Source organism: Oryctolagus cuniculus, chromosome 5, assembly GCF_964237555.1.
Source record: "Oryctolagus cuniculus chromosome 5, mOryCun1.1, whole genome shotgun sequence".
Lineage (NCBI taxonomy): Eukaryota > Metazoa > Chordata > Mammalia > Lagomorpha > Leporidae > Oryctolagus > Oryctolagus cuniculus.
In genome coordinates this window covers 72,977,567-72,988,239 of record NC_091436.1, presented here as the reverse complement: position 1 = coordinate 72,988,239, position 10,673 = coordinate 72,977,567, and the positions used below count along the sequence as shown (strand labels likewise).

Here is a 10,673-nt window from a genome sequence, read left to right as displayed (position 1 = left end):
TTCATTCAGGAGCATGTTTTTTAGTCTCCATGTGTTTCCATATGTTCTAGAGATTTCTGAGTTGCCATTTTCCAGCTTCATTCCATTATGGTCTGAGAAGATGCATGGTATGATTTCAATTTTTTTGAATTTTCTGAGACTTGCTTAATGGCCTAGCATGTGGTTAACCTTAGAGCAAGTTCCATGGACTCATGAGAAGAATGTATACTCTGCAACTGTAGGATGAAAAGTTCTGTATATATCTGTTAGGTCCATTTGGTCAGTAGTGTCAATTAAATCTGATGTTTCCTTGCTGATTTTCTGTCTTGTTGATCTGCAGGGTATTGCTGAAAGTGGGGTATTGAAGTCCCCCATTACTATAGTATTTGATTCTATGTCTCCCTGTAGATCCTTTAACATTGCTTTTAAATAGCCCTGTAATTAGGTGCATATACATGTATAATAGTTACATCTTCCTGTTGAATTGATCTCTCAATCATTATATAGTCTCCTTCATTGTTTCTTTTAACAGTTTTTGTGTTAAAGTCTATGTTGTCTGATATTAGGATGGCTACACCAGCTTTTTGTTGTTGTTGTTTCTGTTAGCATGAATTAACTTTTTTCTTCCTTTCACTTTCAGTCTGCATGCATCTTTGTTGGTGACATGTATTTCTTGTAGGCAACAAATAGGTAGATTTTATTTTATCCAATCAGCCAGTCTGTGTCTTTTAACTGGAGAGTTGAGGCCATTTACATTCAAAGTGAGTATTGATAAGTTAGAACTTTGCCCTGCCATTTAGCCATAAATATTCCTATTTTTTTAACTTTTATTTAATGAATATAGATTTCCAAAGTACAGCTTATGGACTACAATGGCTCCCCCCCCATAACTTCCCTCCCACCCGCAACCCTCCCCTTTCCCTCTTCCTCCCCCTTTCCATTCACATCAAGATTCATTTTCAATTCTCTTTATATACAGATCAGTTTAGTATATATTAAGTAAAGATTTCAACAGTTTGCACCCACAGAGAAACACAAAATACTGTTTGAGTACTAGTTATAGCATTAAATCACAATGTACAGCACATTAAGGACAGAGATCCTACATGAGGAGTAAGTGCACAGTGACACCTGTTGTTGACTTAACAAATTGACACTCTTGTTTATGGCATCAGTAATCACCCTAGGCTCTTGTCAAGAGTCGCCAAGGCTATGGAAGCCTTTTGAGTTCACTGACTCTGATCCTATTTAGACAAGGGTGTAGTCAAAGTGGAAGTTCTCTCCTCCCTTTAGAGAAAGGTACCTCCATCTTTGATGACCTGTTCTTTTCACTGGGATCTGACTTGCAGAGAACTTTCATGTAGTTGTTTTTTTTGTTTGTTTGTTTGTTTTTTGTTTTTTGTTTTTGTTTTTGTTTTGTTTTGTTTTTTTGCCAAAGTGTTTTGGCTTTCCATGCCTGAAATACTCTCATGGGCTTTTCAGCCAGATCCCCGTGCCTTAAGGGCTGATTCTGAGGCCAGAGTGCTGTTTAGGACATCTGCCATTCTATGGGTCTGCTGTGTATCTCACTTCCCATGTTGGATCGTTCTCTCCCTTTTTGATTCTGTCAGCTAGTATTTGAAGACACTCGTCTTGTTTATGTGCTCCCTTTGGCTCTTAGTCCTATCATTATGATCAATTGTGAACAGAAATTGATCACTTGGACTAGTGAGATGGCATTGGTACATGCCACCTTGATGGGATTCAATTGGAATCCCCTGGTATGTTTCTAACTCTACCGTTTGAGGTAAGTCAGCTTGAGCATGTCCCGAATTGTGCATCTCTTCCCTCTCTTACTCCCACTCTTATATTTAACAGGGATCACTTTTCAGTTAAGTTTCAACACTTGAGAATAACTGTGTATTGATTACAGTATTCAACTAAAAGTATTAAGTAGAACAAACAAACAAAAAATACTAAGAGGGATAACGTATCAAGTTGTTCATCAACAGTGAGGGTAAGGGCTGATCAAGTCACCATTTCTCATAGTGTCCATTTCACTTTGACAGGTTTCCTTTTTGGTGTCCAGTTAGTTGTCACCGATCAGGGAGAACATATGGTATTTGTCGCTTTGGGACTGGCTTATTTCACTCAGCATAATGCTTTCCAGATTCCTAACAGGGATCACTTTTCAGTTAAAATTTATACCCCTAAGAATAATTGTGTGTTAATTACAGAGTTCAACCAATAGTACTAGAACAAAAAAATACTAACATGGATAAAGTATTACATTGTACATCAGCAGTCAGGACAAGAGCTGATCAGGTCACTGTTTCTCATAGTGTCCATTTCACTTCAACAAGTTTCCCCTTTGGTGCTCAGTTAGTTGTCGCCAATCAGGGAGAACATATATTTGTCCCTTTGGGACAGTCTATTCAATAAATGATGCTGGGAAAACTGGATTTCCATGTGCAGAATATTGAAGCAAGATCCCCACCTTTCACCTTACACAAAAATTCACTCAACATGGATTAAAGACCTAAATCTATGACCTGACACCATCAAATTATTAGAGTACATTGGAGCAACCCTGCAAGATATAGGTACTGGCAAAGACTTCTTGGAAAAGACCCCAGAAGCACAGGCAGTCAAAGCCATTTGGGATTGCATCAAATTGAGAAGTTTCTGTACTTCCAAAGAAACAGTCAGGAAAGTGAGGAGTCAACCGACAGAATGGGAAAAAAATATTCGCAAACTATGCGACAGATAAAGGGTTGATAACCAGAATCTACAAAGAAATCAAGAAACTCCACAACATCAAAACAAACAACCCACTTAAGAGATGGGCCAAGGACCTCAATAGACATTTTTGAAAAGAGGAAATCCAAATGGCCAAATGTTCGAATGTTCAAGATCACTAGCAATCAGGGAAATGCAAATCAAAACCACAATGAGGTTTCACCTCACCCCGGTGAGAATGGCTCACATACAGAAATCTACCAACAACAGATGCTGGCAAGGATATGGGGAAAAAGGGACACTAACCCACTGTTGGTGGGAATGCAAACTGGTTAAGCCACTATGGAAGTCAGTCTGGAGATTCCTCAGAAACCTGAAGATAACCCTACCATACAACCCAGCCATCCCACTCCTTGGAATTTACCCAAAGGAAATTAAATTGGCAAACAAACAAGCTGTCTGCATCTTAAAGTTTATTGCAGCTCAACTCACAATAGCTAAGACCTGGAACCAACCCAAATGCCCATCAGTGGTAGACTGGATAAAGAAATTATGGGACATGTACTCTATAGAATACTATACAGCAGTCAAAAACAACAAAATCTGGTCATTTGCAACAAGACGGAGGAATTTGGAAAACATTATGCTGAGTGAATTAAGCCTATTTTTTACTTTGGATTTCTTTGTAATTTCACTGGGAGATTTTCTTCCTTTACCTTTTTTCATAATGATGACGCTGTTTCTGTTTCTGTGTGCAGCACATCCTTAAACATCTTTTCCAAGGCTGGATAGGTGGTAAAAAATTCTTTCAATTTCTGTTTGTTATGGAAGGTCTCTATTTTGCCTTCATGCATAAATGAGAGCTTTGCAAAGTACAATACTCTAGGTTTAAAGTTCTTTTTCTCTTAAGACTTGGATTATATCTCACCATTCTCTCCTAGCCTGTAGAGTTTCTGATGAGAAGTCTGCTGTGAGTCTAATTGAGATCCTCTGAAAGTAATCTGGCATTTCTCTTGTGCACATTTTAGAATCTTTTCTTTATGTTTTACTGTGGAGAGTTTGATTACAATGTGGCACAATAAAGATCTTTTCTGGTCATATCTATTAGGAGTTCTATGTGCTTCCTATACTTTGATGTCCATTTCTTTCTCTAAATTAGGGAAGTTTTCTGTTATTATTTCACTAAAAAGGATTTCTAATCCTTTCTCTTTCTGCTCCTTCAGGAACTCCTAGAACCCATATTCTGGGTCATTTGATAGTATCCTCTAGCTCCCCAACAGTGTTTTTTTTAGTTTTCTAATTTCTTCTTGTTGTTTTTGGTCTGACTACATGATTTCCTGAAATTTGTCTTCTAAGTTAGATATTCTTTCTTCTGCTTCACCAATTCTGTTGTTTGTTTGTTTGTTTGTTTGACAGGCAGAGTTAGACAGTGAGAAAGAGAGACAGAGAGAAAGGTCTTCCTTCCATTGGTTCATCCCACAAATGGCCACTACGGCTGGCATGCTGCGCTGATCTGAAGCCAGGAGCCAGGTGCTTCCTCCTGGTCTCCCATGCGGGTGCAGGGCCCAAGCACTTAGGCCATCCTCCACTGCCTTGCTGGGCCACAGCAGAGAGCTGAACTGGAAGAGGAGCAACCGAAACAGAATCCGGTGCCCCAACTGGGACTAGAACCCTGGGTGCCAGTGCCGCAGGCGGAGGATTAGCCTGGTGAGCCGCAGTGCTGGTCACCAATTCTGTTGTTAAGGCTTTCCACTACATTTTCTATTTGTTCTGTTGAATTCTTCATTTCTAAGATTTCATTTTTATTTCTCTTTAAGATCTTAATTTCATGGGAAAAATTTTTTTCATGTCATGTATGGATTTCACTAGTTCATGCATTTGCTTCTGATTACTTCTAAGTGTGGGGAGCAACTCGGACTAGACTAAGTTACTGGAATTAAGACTTATTCTGTGCATCTGCTCTCCCACAATATGGTGCTGGGAGAGAAGAAAACAGCTTCTACACAGCTGCCTCCAGTTCAGCCAATAAACTGTAGGACTTGCTCCTGATTGGAGGAGAGCAGCGTACTCGGCGTGTGGGCAGCCGAGTTAGGATTGGCGGAGGAGGACTATAAAGGAGGAGAGAGACGGCATGCACCAGGAACATCTAAGGCGAACATCTAAGGGGAACACCTGTGCAGCCCCCGAGAGAGCCGGCCGGCGGTGTGCCGTTCCCCTGCGGAAGTGGGGAAAGTGGCCAGGGGGAACCGCCCTTCCACGGAGGTGGAAGGGACAGTAGCCAACCCGGGAAGAACCAGCAGCAAACCCGGGAAGGGCCGAGCAGACGAAAGAACAGCGCAGGGTCCTGTGTCGTTCCTCCACGAAGACGGGGAGCGACACTAAGTAATCCACAATCAATTTTTTGAATTCTATTTCTGGCATTTCCTCAAATTCCTTATCATCACAATATAGTATTGAAGTATTGTATTCTTTTGGGGCATCATGTTGTGTTCCTTATTCTTGTTTCTTAAATTGGTGCATTTAATATTGGGCATTTGTGGAGATATTCATTGGTTTCTTCTTTTTTACTGTGGCAGTTTTTACCTTTGTACTATTGGACTCTGTCTCTGTCTGCTTTTAGGGAATACCTGGAGGCATATGGTGGGTGTGGCCAGAGAGCTCTGTTCAGTGCTCCAGCATGAAGGGGGTGTTAAGGTGACACCCAGGTTGGGCATGGTAAATCTCCTCTTTGTGTGTGTGTGTATGTGAATCCAAGAAGAAGTTTGTTCTGCTCTGTTGGTATAAACTCATCTCCTCTCCTCAAAGGACACCAGTACCTGGGCACTGACCCCAGTGGGTATAATATCCATCCATGCTTCCACAAGGATCAAAGGATCTGTGCAGTCCTCAGTGTAAGCAGATTCCCTAGCAATATCCCTCACCAGGTAATCAGGGAGTCCTGAGCATGTAGAGCCTCCCACAGTGACTGCTCAAAGTCCTAGCCACACCCTGTGCCTTCTCACCCAGCCTCAGTGTTTTCACAGTCCCAGCACAGAAGCCTCCCACAGTCAAGAGCACCCAGCCCCCTATCGGTTTTCCCCAGCAGACTCAGAAGTCTCCTCTTGGCTGGTTGTTGGGTGCAGACACGAGCTGTCATAGCTGTTACATGTATCCAAAATGGTGTGCGCTCTCTATGGACTTGCTACAGGATGCCATTGCAGGGTGATGGAGGAGAGAGAAACATGCCCCCCACTTTTTTTCTCCTCTAATTTGGCAGGTACACCTCCTCCGTAAGGTCCCAGCTGGACTCCCTCCAGGCTATTCCAGCAGCTTTATCGTCAGTGGCTTGGGCTGCTACAATCTGGTCTTGCCTCACTCTCCAGAGCTGATACAGATACTCTCAGCTGCTGGGGTCCTGAGTTGTGGGTGTCCAAGCCCTTCATGTAGGTCCACTGTGTCCCTGTAATTTGCGTGGAGTTTCCTCAGCCATTTTCTCCCTAACTCTTCCCTGAGACTACACTCTCTTCACTTTTTTAAAAACTATCTTCTCCTAGACTAGAGCAGTAAGTTCCCTCCTTATCTGCCATCTTAATTCCACTGTATCTGGAAAATTTTCATCAGTGCCTACTTAGTTAGCTATAAAACATGTGACATTTAATTTTTCTATATTTAATTGTGGTGTTTTGCTTATTTTGCTGAACTAAAAGTCAGATGGCTATCTTTTTTATATTCCACATGATCCTACAAGCAAACCCAAATTTTTTAATAAAAGTTACAATTCTGTACAGATATTTTCCAACATTTAAGAGACCAAAAACAAATAATTCCATCCCTGAGTCCACTCTAGTCTATGATGTGAGAGGTATGCTAGATGCCCCATGCATTATGGCAAGCTAGTATCTAACACTGCAGCAGCCTAATATTTTTGCATATTGGGTATTTTTGGATATTGCATATTGGATAATGTTTTATCCATATTTGCTATGGATAGCACCTCTCTGAAAACAAATGAAGCTAAAATCATCCCTGTCATGCTTCTTGGGTAATCTTAATCTCACTGATTTGGCTGCCTTGTAAGGAAAACACTGGCTCTGCATGCAGTTCTGTCTGTGAATCTCCATTTCCCATCAGGACTAGAACACAAAGTAGCCTCCTTAGCCTTCATAATAAATTTATTGATACTTGCTCCCTGGTTACTAAAGAGGTAGACTGTCCTTAACCCACAGTGGAGTATAGCTAATGTACTCCAGGCTTCATGGAATCACCCGGCTACGTTTCACATTAAGTTCCAATCTGCCTGGATTATTTTTATGTCTAAGTACTAATCTGCATCATATTAAACATAAAAACATTAAATATTTAGGCAACTTCCCTTCATGACCTGGCCTTTTACAAAGAACATTAGAAGAATAATCCATATGTATCAGACTACTCCATGTGTGATGAAATAGTCACTAAGATTGTCCATTCTGCTACTCATATTATATATGCAATAGTTAGAAGTGAGAAATTGCCTCCACTTTGAGGCTCTCCTATTTTATCTTCTACATAATGAGGTAGGTAGTTTACACCTTCTCCTTTGCATTTCACCTGCCATATAACTTTCAGCCTGGTAACACCCATAATCACAACCACTGCACTTTAGGGTTATTGTCTTCCCCATGTTAAACCTCTTTTCCTCTATTTTAAGGATTCATATTTTATGTCCTGGCTACTCCACTTCTTTTTTTTTTCTGTAGAAACTGATGTTTATTTTCCGTCAACCTCATTTCCATGTTTGCGTGAGATCGCGTGACAAGCAGCCTAAGACCACTCAGGGGTTGTTCCCACCCACTCGGTGGCCTGAGCAGTGGGCGCTGCAGACCAGTCTTCGGTGGCGGGCTGAGCACTCCAGTCTTCAGTGGGGAACTGCTGAATAAGCACAGAGGGCACCTGCACGCCTTCGGACCAGTCAGCAACCTCAGGCTGAGTAGCAGTGAACTCGGGCGCTGGGGCCATCCATTCACCCTGAAACTCCTCCTTGGTCACAGCTTTTTCAGCGGCGGCCTGCTCTTCTTTTTCAATCTCTTCAGGATCTTTGTAGAAGTAGAGATCAGGCATGACCTCCCAGGGGTATTCACGGGAGATGGTTCCACGCATGCGCAGAACCTCCTGGGCCAGCATCCACCACATCAGACCTTGTTGTTGCACGGGATGGCAATGTCCACGTAGCGCAGAGGCGAGTCTGTGTTACACAGAGCAATGGTAGGCAGGTTCACGTAAGATGCCTTCGTGAGAGGCTGGTGGTCAGCCCGAGGGTCAGTAACCACCAGAAGCCGTGGTTCCCGGAAGGCTGCCTGGATCTGATTAGTGAAGGTTCCAGGTGTGAAGTGGCCAGCAATGGGAGTAGCTCCAGTGGCAGCAACAAACTTCAGCACAGCTCTCTGGCCAGTGTTCCTGGAGGATATCACACTGACATCAGCAGGGTTTTCAATGGCCACAATAGCACGAGCCGCCAACAGCAGCTTCTCCCAGGTCCTCTTCAGATTGATGATGTAGATGCCATCACTCTTCCTTTTGTAGATGTACTGTTCCATCTGGAAGTCAAGGTTGGTGCCACCTAGGTGGGTTCCTGCTGCAAGGAACTTGAGGACGTCCTCCTCCTTCATTTGCAGGACATCAAGGGCTCCGGACATTGTGACAGCTTCCCCTTAAGTTACGCCGGGAATCAAAAACAACGCCGTATGGACCCCTCGCCGGGTAGCGCGGAAAGGCGCTACTCCACTTCTGATCCAGCTCCCTGCTAATGTGCCTGGGAAAGCAACAGAAGAAAGCAAGTCCTCGGGCCCCTGCACCCGTATGGGAGACCCAGATAAAACTCCTAGCTCCTGGCTTCAGTCTGGCCCAGCTCCAGCTATTACTGCCATATCAGGGGTGAACCATCAGATGAAAGATCTCTCTCTCTCTCTCTCTATTTCTCTCTCTCTCTCCCTCCCTCCCCCTCTTTCTCCCTCTTTCTAACTCTGCCTTTTAAATAAATAAAATAACCTTTTTCTAAAAAATAATTCATATGTTGTTATACTTGTCCTTTGGCAACCTGATGTGCTTGCTTCTGGTAAACCGAAAATCATTAATGTCCTCACTCCAAGCCCCCTCATCAACATGTCTGAACCACGAGTGTTCAGCATCTGTTCCCATCTACATATATGACCCTTCTTCTGTAATACCAACCCCTTCCTTCCTAATAGTCTTTCTGTGTACAAATATGTTTGAACAGTCTCCATGTGAAATAAACCCACACTTGGCCCTACATGCCCTGTGGCTATGTTCAGTTCTCTGCTTCTAGGTTTTTGGTTTCTCTTGTTTTGATTTGAGGGGTAGAGAGAGAAAAGAGGCAAACTGAGAGAGTTTCCAGCTGCTGGTTCACTCAACAAATGCCTGCATCTGTGTGGGAGACCAGAGGTGGCTCCCACCTCCTGTTTCCTGGCTCTTGGCAAGGGCTGGAGCTGGGCCCATCTGAGCTAGGAGCTTCTTGCAGGTCTCCCACACAGGTACTGGAGCTAACCTCCACTGTGCTTCCCAGGCCACAGCAGAGAGTTGGATCAGAAGAGGAATAGCTGGGAGTAGAGGCTTAGCCCAGCACGCCACAGCACTGGCCCCTTAATTGTTTTTTTAAAGGAGAAAAATTGATACCAACCCCTTAATTGTTTTTAAGAGGAAAAATTGATACTAACTGGATGACCAGTACAGGAAGCTTCTACATCCCCTCTCTGTTTTACCTACATTCCTGATCTGATGTGCATAGATGCCCACCCAGGATAGCTAGATATAAAGTCCTTCTAGTCTGTTGCCACTAGCTTCCTGCAGCTGCAAGTGCCATCTGTTCTTAAAGAACATCCTCTTTGAGATCCATTTCCTTGAACTGTTCTTTTTATCCTCACTCTTTCCTCTACCACTTCCTTTATTCTTAGAGTCACTTGTTTTAGTTCAACTAGCAAAGCATCCAACCCTTCTTCCTTACCAAGGGAGGTCCCGATTTAATTCAAGTGCCCATACTCCATGTGTGACTTGAGGTGATATTAAAAAAAATCTATATTTTGTATATTTATCAAATAAATACTAGCACTAGACTGGAATTTTCAAAAAAGATTGATCCTATTTCCTTTGCTAACAACTGGCTTAGGCCCATGAGAATCAGCCACTTCCAATCTATGGACATAGTCTGCTGAGGACTTGGGGAAAATTTATTTAGCCTCTCAATAAAGAGACATGTGAGATGAAATAATTTTTCTTCTACTGATAGTGGATATTAAAGCATCCACTTGCAATCCCTGGAAGCCCAGCAGTCATCATTGTAACCCTTGGGAAGCTAGCCAGCAACAGAGCTAGAGATAGCAGACAAAAAAATGTTGGCAAGAACCTGGTTCTTAATGAGTTAATGAGTCAATGAATCAACAATTCTGGGGCTACCCTGTCTCCAAATTTCCTGGTATGTAGAATAACAGGACTTTCGTATTGTTAAGGCAGTTGCTTTTGGAGTAGGAAGTCAGTACTTGCATCCTTCCAAATACTGAAATCAATTCTCAATACTATCATTCCTATACAACAGCACAATTAAAAACACAATTTGCATGTAAAACAAACTTCATATCACAAGTGCAATTTTTTATCATGGACAAGTCCTTTCCAAAATTCATAAACTTCTTCCTCAGAATGGAATGCTAAGAATAGGGTATCTCATGCTGAGTTACCTGGTTAAATTTCCAGGCGAGGCCCAGTCTATTTAAAATAACCAAAAAGGAAAGACAACTGATTTGTGGTTGTTTATAAATGCATGGATTGAAATAACTGGTTTGGGGGCTGGCTCTGTGGCGTAGTGAGTAGGGTCACCTCTCTTCAACTCCCAGCTGCTCCACTTCCAATCCAGCTCTCTGCTGTGGCCTGGGAAAGCAATGGAGAATGCTCAAGTCCTTAAGCCACTGCACCCACATGAGAGACCCAGAAGAAGAAGTTCCTGG

The 10,673-nt window shown here is 42.7% G+C and overlaps 1 pseudogene; it reads right to left on the bottom strand.

Annotated features, from left to right (window-relative positions):
• Positions 1 to 7,464: 7,464 nt before the first annotated feature.
• On the bottom strand, positions 7,465 to 8,437 carry LOC100347662 (small ribosomal subunit protein uS2-like; annotated as a pseudogene).
• Positions 8,438 to 10,673: the final 2,236 nt, after the last annotated feature.